Below are 11,185 nucleotides of genomic sequence, written 5' to 3'. Positions count from 1 at the left end.
TAAACTACCCACTTGTGCTATGTGTAAGAGACATAAACTACCAAAATTATTATCCATGTTGTGTTCTTGGTACTTAAAAACTATTTTGTGTCATGCTTCCATTTTCCATATTTATTTCCACTTGTGTTATTGTTTTGACCGTATTTGATACATTAATGTTATTATGTGTGTAAAATAATATATATATATTAAAATATACACACAATACTATTTTTCATACACGTATAGAAGTTTATATTGTCCAAACTCAAAAAACATCCAATTCCATGGTTTGTACATCCAAACATCATTTGGAATTGGGTGCTATCCCGTGATTCCAACAGTAAATTCCATGCACAACCAAACAATTGAATTCGAATTGGCGCCCATTTCCTTTCCATCTTGGATTTGTAATTTCCAGTCCAGTTCAATTCCAATCAGTTTTTCCTACATCCAAACACAGCGTAACAATAATTTATGTACCCATCATTGTTATAATCATGAGAGAGATGTCTCTAGTGAACCTATGGCTCCTGGCTATCTCCATATTTACTAAGACCCTAAAACTACTTGCTGCAATTTATTTTATTTTTACTTTATTTTATCTATCTACCACTATTAGATTTAATCCTTGCAATTGGCGAGAACAAGGGGATTGACAACCCTCTTGCCTTCGTTTGGTGCAAGCATTTGTTGTGTGTGTGTGTGTGTGCAACTACCGTTTACCTTGTTTGTGTGGTGTCTCCTACTGGTTCGATAGACCTTGGTTCTTAACTTAAGGAAATACTATCTGCTACTATACTACATCACCCTTCCTCTTTAGGGAAATCCCAACACTATCACAAGTAACAACTTGCATTTGTACCAAAAAATAATAGACCTTAAATGTCCGTCCCAACTAAGTTCTCCATGCATCTATGTTGCAAAATGTAGTAGAAATTTTTCCCTCCCAATGGGTCAAGAACCATGATCACTATGAAGACGCATAGAAGGCTAGATCTCATCGTTGCCAACTTTGAGTTGTAGGAAAATAAGAGTTGGTGCAGATTGTTCTTGATGTCCCTCAAACCGTCCCATGCACGAACTTTCTATGGATTTCATATGTACAAGATCGACGATACATCAGTGTTTCGCTTCCAGAGCTAGGTGTCATCGGAGAACTGGAGGAGGGAGGATCCACCTCATGGCGTCTCAGAATTTTTCTGGAGAACTAGAGAGAGAGGCGGCTCCCGAGATCGTGGGAGAAGTTGTGTCTCTAGGGGTGCCTCCTTGAGTATATATAGGTGGAGGGAGGGGGGTTGTCGGTGTCAAAACCAGCGGATCTCGGGTAGGGGGTCCCGAACTGTGCGTCTAAGGCGGATGGTAACAGGAGGCAGGGGACACGATGTTTTACCCAGGTTCGGGCCCTCTTCATGGAGGTAAAACCCTATGTGCTGCTTGATTAATATTGATGATATGGGTAGTACAAGAGTAGATCTACCACGAGATCAAGGAGGCTAAACCCTAGAAGCTAGCCTATGGTATGATTGTTGTTCGTCCTATGGACTAAAACCCTCCGGTTTATATAGACACCGGAGAGGGCTAGGGTTACACAGAGTCGGTTACAATGGTAGGAGATCTACATATCCATATCACCAAGCTTGCCTTCCACGCCAAGGAAAGTCCCTTCCGGAAACGGGACGAAGTCTTCAATCTCGTATCTTCATAGTCTAGGAGTCCGGCCGAAGGTATAGTCCGGCTATCCGGACACCCCCTAAGCGACGACTCCCTCAGTAGCCCCTGAACCAGGCTTCAATGACGATGATTCCGGCGCGCAGATTGTCTTCGGCATTGCAAGGCGGGTTCCTCCTCCAAGTACTTCATAGAAGATTTTGAACACAAAGGTAGTGTCCGGCTCTGCAAAATAAGTTTCCACATATTGCCATAGAGAGAATAATATTTACACAAATCTAATCTGCTGACGTATTCCATAGCATGACATCACACCATGGCCAAGTCTTTATTCGAATCATTTTACTGTCCCGCCTCAGCGCGTTTAGCGAGGCGGTTTCCTTGGCACGTCTTGTCAAAGCAGAGATCATGTCCCCTTATTCCGGGATTCTCATCAATACGGGCATGGGTAACCCAACCGTACCCGTCGGTATGTTTTCTCGATCAAAGGCGAGTCCCAAACGGTCACGGGGAGGGCCCTTGGTATTCAACCTCTTATAAAGAGACTGTCGGTGTCAAAACCGGCGGATCTCGGGTAGGGGGTCCTGAACTGTGCGTCAAGGCCGGATGGTAACAGGAGACAAGGGACACGATGTTTTTTACCCAGGTTCGGGCCCTCTCGATGGAGGTAATACCCTACTCCTGCTTGATTAATATTGATGATATGGGTAGTACAAGAGTAGATCTACCACGAGATCAAGGAGGCTAAACCCTAGAAGCTAGCCTACGGTATGATTGTTGTGTGTATCTATCGACTAGCCTGGCCTCGGTTTATATAATGCACCGGAGGCCTAGGATAACAAGAGTCCTAGCCGAATACGCCGGTGGGGAGAAGTCCTTGTCTTGATCGCCAAGTCTTGTGGAATCTTCCTTGTATGCGGTAGCCGTCCGAACTGGCCCATGAGTATACGGCCACGGGGGTCCTCGGCCCAATCTAATAGATCGGGAGACGACGTGGTGAGTACCCCCTAGTCCAAGACACCGTCAGTAGCCCCCTGAACCGGTCTTCAAGTTAGGGACGCTCCTCGATTCTTCCGAACTGTTCTTCATCTTCGGTTGCCGGTCTTGAAAACTGGTTCAACAAATCTTCTTTATCTTCGATCTTGAGGATCGCTGAAATGCATTCGACGAGTTTACACGTCGGGTATCCGAGGAGCCCCTTTAAGTTTCCGGCCTTTATCAATGCCTTGTTTATTTTTATGCCACACCTCGGGTTTGAAGTTGTTCCCAGGAGGTAGGGTCCTCTTGCGTCCGAGCTCCAATGCCGGACTGCATTCGAGGTATCTTTTGCAGCCGAGCACCAACGCCGGACCGCTTCCCAGCTCTAGCACCGGAATGTATCCGAGCTCCAACGCCGGACTATGTATCCGAGCTCCAACGCCGGACTGTATATCCGAGCTCCAACGCCGAAATATATCCAAGCTCCAACGCCAGACTGTGTCCAGGCTCCAATGCCGGACTATATCCGAGGTGTCATATCACCTTGGTTCAAAAAAGTTGAAGGAGTTTAGCCGAGCTTAATGCCGGAAATGCCCTCTATGGAGCCAGCCACTAGCGCCCGAGCTTTATGCCGGACTGCTTCCGAGGTGGTGCACCACCCCGACTATGGGCCGATTTTTTGTCAATATTTTTTATTGGTGCAATTTATTCTCTGCCGAGATATATAGCCAGTAGCCCTCAAGGTGTGTATCGGTCTAAAACCCGAGATGCACATGAAGGATGACATACGACCGCCGATCCCAGTAGCCGCTGAGACTCGGGTTGATTTGCAAAATCGGCCTGAGGATCAAGTCCTAGCTCGGCGGAATACTTCGGGACACAAAAGCGGCGTGCTCAGGAATACTTCGGAATACTCGGGTTCTCCCTTTGCACGCCTAGCCGAACAAAACGGAACGTAGGAAGCAAGTGCAGGAGCCGGGCAACCCAACTATTGACCGAAGACACAATTCTAAACCGATGCATATATAGCAATATCTGAGAATGTTTTTGCCGAATCCCTAAAGGTGTCCGGCGTTGCACTGCGAGACTAATGCTGGAAAAGCACAAATAGTTTAAAAGTGCCAAAAAGCTTGGAAAACCAAGAAACGTCAGTAAAAACATGACGTCCGAACAAGATCAAGTGTTCGGTGCCAATCCGAAAATTGGTCTTAGAAAAAGGAAGTGCTTCTGTCGTCCTTTAACATGACACATCCTATCTCAAGACTTCGAGCGGGTCAGCCTACGGCTTCAACCTCCTATCCCGAGGGCGGAGTACTTCTCATTAGGCCAGTTTAGCAAACTAAACTCTAGCGGCTTTGAGAGAGAAATTAGGCTCCCCGGCTAGTGACCGCACACTCGCGTCGAAAAAAGGAGTGATAAATAATAATAATAGAACTTTGCAACGACTGAGAAGAAGAACACTTATTATAAAACGGCTCAAATAAACTTAAGAGCCCCCAAGTGACTTGGGTAGAAGAATGATTGCATGTACCGAAGTACTTATATCATATCTATGTTCAACCGAACTTTAAACGCGTCTTAACCGACCGTCGGCTTCTCCCTCTTCGGTTAAGGACCGAAAAGTGTTATGTACTCCATCGGTCGAGAATATCGACGGTGTTTCCAATAACCAGGCAATCAGGCCATAAGGCTGTAACAGACAAAGCGCGCTCAGGGAACTTATGCTATATTACTGTGAAGAGTAAGAAGCATCTTCGAAGAAAATAGTACCCCCACCGATACCTTTCTTCGGTGCTCATTGTTAATATGAGACTTGTGCAATAGATTTTTTGTATTCATGAGTTCCGTTGTGTGCCGACCATCATTGAATAACTATAAGAGCGCTAGCTTTCGGCTTCACCCAGTCTGAGGTCCGGTTCGGGTGACCCGATCGTGACAATCGCAGAGGTGCTCCCTTTACTCCCTAGCCGAACAATCGGGAACGTAGGGGTAAACACAGGAGCGAGGCAACCCAGCTTGCAAATCGCTTAAGTCAATATGGTGCATATTGTGGCGTAATACACGAACAAGGAACAAAGTCGTACAAGTATAATCATATGCAATCTAGAAAAGCTTCATAAAGGAAGCCCCCAAGTAAACAGGGTATTTGAATTTATACGTCACAAACAAAGTTTGGACAAGGAAATTTTTTAGAAGCAACTTTTTCCAAAAAAGTATAATGCTTGGTCGAACCGAACGCAAGTTAGAAATTAAAGCTTTGAGCATGAAAGCGACTTAGCTGGTTAATGTGTTCGGTATTGATGACGCGGTCCGAGCTTGATGTGGGGCAAGGTTCCATCCCTCAAGCCGGTCCCGAGGTGGCGGAGCGGAGAGCTTGACACGCCGAAGTGGTGACATAGCACGATCAATGCAGACCGGCAGAGTGACGCCGAAGTCCCCGGATCATTTTCCTGTGCATAAAAAATAGTGCAAACCGGAGATAATAGTAATAATGATAATTAAAAAAATCGTTGCATAATAAATAATTTATGCAAAGTGAGTAATAAAAGAAATATGGCCTGGCTCCGAAGTCAAGTCGATGCAGGGCATCGGCGTGATGCGGTAAAGGCGTGGCAAAGCCTGAATTCGCAGGTCGGTCCGAGCTCCGAGTGCGGCGTTCTCCGGACTATGTACGGAAACTGACCGAACCACCATGCGACCGTCGTTAATGAGGTCACCATTTGATAGACCTGTGTACATATCATGGACAAACCAGAGTAATAATTCCTTGGAAAAAATGAACCCAAACAAGCAAAAAATATTGAGGTTAATAGCACCTGGTTTATTTGTTGTAGCCATCCGAAGGAAGGTGATTCCCAAAATTGGGACTCGCTCCGCACACCCATTGCCTGATGGGCGATAAAACGATGGCATGGCAATGCGGGTAAAGGTTGACTCGCTGAGGCAAAGCCCTCGGCCCAGCTAACGTGACGGAGCTGGTCGGCTAGTGACGCCGAAGTGTCCAGAGTAGGTTGATGAAGAGATGGCGAAGCCCCCGGTCCAGCCGAGATGTCGAAGCCTCGATGTCAGCCGATGAGTCGAAGTAGGTCGGCGTGATGGACACTAGCTTGAAGAAGTAATAGTGCGGCCCTGTCAATGCAGGTCGTGACGTGGTCGATGCCGGCTTGATGAAGCGACCGTGCGGCGTTGCCGGTATGCCCGCTCCGTGTAATCCGCGGGGCGGCGATGTTGGTGATGATTTATCCTTCGCGATGCCGGGCTCTTGTTCGGCTTGCCGAGATGATGATCCGAAGAAGTTGAGCTCGGCTCAACAAAGTGACGCCGTGTCTAGCGCAGGTCGGCAGCCGTGCAGTAATATTGCCAGACTGGTTTGACACCAGCATGATGTTGAAGATCATGTTCAAAAGATCTTACAGTTAGTGGGATGTGTTCGGAAACAAAACACAATACCCCATACAAAACTTCCTTCAAAAGGGATGTCCGAAATCCTGTTCATAAAAAAGATGAACTCGGGTCGGATTCGTTTTCGCGCAGAAAACAGATCCGAAAAGTGATGCACCAATCGGAAGATTCCCGGAGTTTGGACGGTCGGATCGAGCCAAAATTTTGAGAGTTGGTAGATATAGGAATTCCGCAGCCGATCAATTGTTGGATCTTCCAAAAGACGTCCGAGATGGAAGCTGGACACCACGCCCTAAACTCATCCAAATTCCCGTCCAGATTTGACACGGCTCCAGTATATCGTGGATTGCCAGAGATTCCTCCATCGGAACTCGACGAAATTTTAAAGGGTTGTTGTAGACTCAATTACGCACAATTACACCAAAGCGATCGTCAAAGCGATACTCGAGGAGGTGGTGGTGGCAGATACGAGTTCGCTGTCCAGAAAAACAGCACGGTCGCTTGAGGGCAATGTTGACGTTGAGCCCCCGAACTCCATAGATGATTCCTCCGTGATCTTGATAGAGATCGGAGTTGATGTTTGATGAAGGCCCTCGTCCGGACATGGTGATCCGAACACGGGGCGCAATTCTTGGTCGAACCAAGGTGACCAGTCGAGCTGGTGACGAAGATGCCGAAGTCGCAGTTGATCCGCAGGCGAGCCATCGATCCTTTTGTCGATCACACAGCGGAACTCTCAATGAAAGCACCAATGTCGGTGTCAAAACCGGCGGACCTCGGGTAGGGGGTCCCGAACTGTGCGTCAAGGCCGGATGGTAACAGGAGACAAGGGACACGATGTTTTTTACCCAGGTTCGGGCCCTCTCGATGGAGGTAATACCCTACTCCTGCTTGATTAATATTGATGATATGGGTAGTACAAGAGTAGATCTACCACGAGATCAAGGAGGCTAAACCCTAGAAGCTAGCCTACGGTATGATTGTTGTGTGTATCTATCGACTAGCCTGTCCTCGGTTTATATAATGCATCGGAGGCCTAGGATAACAAGAGTCCTAGCCGAATACGCCGGTGGGGAGAAGTCCTTCTCTTGATCGCCAAGTCTTGTGGAATCTTCCTTGTATGCGGTAGCCGTCCGAACTGGCCCATGAGTATACGGCCACGGGGGTCCTCGGCCCAATCTAATAGATCGGGAGACGACGTGGTGAGTACCCCCTAGTCCAGGACACCGTCAGAGACCAAGGCCTTACTCCTTTATTTCAATCTCAAACGAGTTCGCCCTTCGCCTCGAGTTCCAACACCCAAGGCTCCAGATTTCAGGCGCGTCGGACCTTCGACAATGTCCGGTTCCGACCTTCGAGGCCGATGGATGCCCTCCTCCGTCACGGAGGAGGACGTGCTGAAGGTCAGGGAGGCCAGGTTCTTGACCGGCGAAATCTCGCATAGGCTGCCTGCTCAAGGGCAGGTCATTCCCACTCCCAAGCCTGGTGAGAGTGTGGTGTTCATGTCTCACTTCCTTCGGGGGCTAGGCTTCCCGACGGATCCCTTCGTGAGGGGGCTCATGTTTTATTATGGGATGGAATTTCACGACTTAGCTCCGGAGTCCATCCTCCATATTTCCTCATTCATCGTCGTGTGTGAAGCCTTCCTCTGTATTACTCCTCACTTCGGACTATGGCTCAAGACCTTCAAAGTAGAGCCGAAGATGATCGAGGGACGACACGCAGAGTGCAGAGGTGCTTTTATAAGCAAGAATGTTGGTGCTCCATGGCCCGAGGGCTCTTTTCAAGGGGAGTCCAGCTTATGGCAACGAGAGTGGTTTTATATCACAGCTCCCAGGAGCACCAAGTGGGTGGCGCTGCCTGCTTTCCGCTCGGGTCCCCCGCCACGACTGGCGTCATGGGTCAATAAGGGGTTGGACTGGGGATCGGCAAAGGACGTGCCCCTGTTGCAGGGCCGCATCCGAGATCTCCTAGAAAGAGACATCAGTCTGGTCGTGGTGACGCATGTTATGTTAATTCGCCGAGTTCTGCCCTGCAAACGTCGCCCCCTCCGCCTGTGGGAGTTCAACCCGGAGGGACCACGAGTTCTCCAACATTTTCTTGGCATGACGCCCGTGGAGATGTACAAATTGTTCTTCGGGCCACAAGTAGTGTGTTCGGATTCTACGGAGGACGCAGGTCTGAGCTGCAATCGTCCGGATACTCAAGTAAGTAGCCTTGTGCCCGGACTCTCTATCCGTATATTTATCATAAAATTGCCCCTAAAAGAGCTGTCCTTTAAACAAGAGTGGATAGCGAAAGCAAAGCTAATCAGCTGTCCGGGCCCCCTCCCCGAGACCACACCGGATCCCATGCTAGTCAGGATGTTGGAGGTTGTGCCTTCGGAGGAAAGCGAGGGAGGGGACAAGGAAGCTACAGCCTCCTCGAAGAAGGTTGTCCGGAAGGGAGGAATCGAAAATTCCTCTCCTCAGGGGAAGAAGAGGACCGCCTCTGACGACCCGGAGACTATGGCCTCAAAGCGGGGGAAGAGATCTTCGTTAGAGGGTCCTGCGCCGGGGGATACTTCGGCCGAATTATGCCCTCAAGGGGATCAGCCCTCCACCGAGCCGTAAGTAGAGAGGAGCTTTTCTTTTTAAGAAATGAGAGAAATCCTTGCGTTATATCTGAGAAGAGTAATCGAAAATTTACCTTGTAGCTCGGACCTTAGCCCTTCTCAGCAGAGCTCGTCTTCGGGGGATCTTCTTCCGGAGATGATGGAGAGCGGAACGCCTCCCCCTGCCGTACTGCCTTGCGAGGTGGGCGATCCTGAGGTATCGTCGCGGAGGGTTTCTCCAAATCCGGCAAGGCCGGAAGGTAGTTGTAACGCCCCGAGACCGATGTGCCAGGTGTCGTTCAGTTATTCGTTGGTGTTGCCTTTTCATTCCTTGCGTGTCATGCATTGCATATCATGTCATCATGCGCATTTCATTTGCATACGTGTTCGTCTCATGCATCCGAGCATTTTCCCCGTTGTCTGTTTTGCAATCCGGCGTTCCGTTCTTCTCCGGTGGTCATTTCTACCTTTCTTTCATGTGTGGGGATTAAACATTTCCGGATTGGACCGAGTCTTGCCAAGCGGCCTTGGTTTACTACCGGTAGACCGCCTGTCAAGTTTCGTACCATTTGGACTTCGTTTGATACTCCAACGGTTGACCGAGGGACCGAAAAGGCCTCGTGTTTGTTGCAGCCCAACACCCTTTCAATTTGGCCCAAAACCCACCTAACTCTGCTCCATCATCTCGGTCGTTCGATCACGATCGCGTGGCCGAAAACCGCACCTCATTTGGACTCTCCAAGCTCCCTCTATGCCTATTTATACAACCCCCCTCCGAAATTCACGGTTCATTCTTCCCCTAACCCTAAAAATTCTCAGATCCGCGCCGCCGGACGAAATCCCCACCTTCACCGGACATGTCCGCGCCCCTCCACGCCGCTCCAGCCAACCAGAGGCTGCCACGTCACCTCGCCGCCGCCGCTAGCCAACCAGCGCACGCCATCTGTCCGCTCGGTGCCCACTTCGCCGCACCACGCCGCAGAGCCCGCGAGACCCGCCGCAGGCCCTCCCGGGCCCGAGGCTCCCCGCCGCGCCTCTCCTTCGTCCCCGCCACCTCGGGCGCTTCGCGCCGCCACCGACCCTCGCCGGAACGCCGCCGCAGTGCAGCGCCGGACTTGGCTCCGGTCATCACCGACCCTCGCTGGAGTCCGCCCCGTCGCCCCTTCGTTTCCCAGCCGCCGTCCAGCTCGCCTCTGCCTCGATCCGGCCCCGGGGAGCCGAGCCCCGCCGGATCCGGTGCTCCTTGGCCTCCCTACCTCGCCGCACCCTGCCGGAATCCTCCATCGCCGCCATCGCCATGGATCGGGAGGAACCGATCCAGCTGGTTCCTCTCGTCGCCGTCGACCTTCCCCGTGGGCCGCGCCCTCCCGAAGGCCCAGCTCGCCCGCGCCCCCGCTTCCAGCCCAGCTCCCTCCGTTGATCGCGCCCGCGTGGGCCGGCCCAATCGTCCTCCCTGCGGTCCAGCCTCGCTCGGCCTCCTCCCCAGCTTCCTTCGCCAGATCCGCCGGCCTCTCTCTGCAGATGGGCCAAGGCCCAGGGTGAGCCGACCCCCAGCGCCCCCTCCTCTATTTTTTTCTCTGTTGGGCTTGCCCCAGATTCAGCCCGTCATGTGTTTTTTTTCAGCGCCTGAGTTTTTCCTATTTATCCTGAGACAGCAGTTTTGCAGTATAGCCCCCCTAGTTCATGCATTTAATAACTCACTAACCGTGCATCGGATTAAAATGAATTATATATGAAACTTGCTCAGAATTTTGTGTAGATTAATAATATCCAACTTTCATCTATGTTTAAAATGATTAAAATGTTGTTTGCATTAATTTGCTCCTATGCCATGCTAATATGATTTAATTCATAACTAATTAACCGTAGCTCCGAATTTAATAAACTTTATATGTAAATGGGGTAGAAAAATGCATAGATTACCATGTTGCACTTTATCTTCCTGTTTAACAACAATAAAATATGGTTTTAGGCAGAACAGTACCAAACCTAAAATATGCACATGAGGAGTTTCCGGATTTGTTGTTCGTTGCTTCCGGCCTCATTTAACCTTGACTAGATAGGTAGTTTTCATTTGCTTCACCCTCTTGCCATGCTTAACAACATTTAATATTGTTGGGTACATAAACGGGATCAAACTAAATAACTTATCGTGGTGTTTTGTCAATATGCATCCCGATGCATATTGAGCTCCACTTAATTTGTAGGACTGCTTGTGCTCTTTGCCATGCCATGCATCATTAATCCGGACATGCATCATACCTGTTTGTGCATCATGCCATGTCTATGTGGTGGTTGTTTACCATGATTGTTTGCTTCTTTCCGGTGTTGCTTCTTCGGGTTGGTTCCGGTAACGTCGTGTTGTGAGGATCCGTTCGTCTACGTCCTTTTATCTTCTTCATGGACTCGTTCTTCTTCCTTGAGGGATTTCAGGCAAGATGATCATACCCTCGAAATCACTACTATCTTTGCTATGCTAGTTTGCTCGCTCTTTGCTATGCCAATGCTACGATGCCTACCATTTGCTTGTCAGCCTCCCAAATTGCCATGTCAAACTTCTAA

Source organism: Triticum urartu, chromosome 7A, assembly GCF_056163025.1.
Source record: "Triticum urartu cultivar PI428250 chromosome 7A, HENAU_Tu73, whole genome shotgun sequence".
NCBI classification, from domain to species: Eukaryota; Viridiplantae; Streptophyta; class Magnoliopsida; order Poales; family Poaceae; genus Triticum; species Triticum urartu.
Note: the sequence above shows the minus strand (reverse complement) of the source record.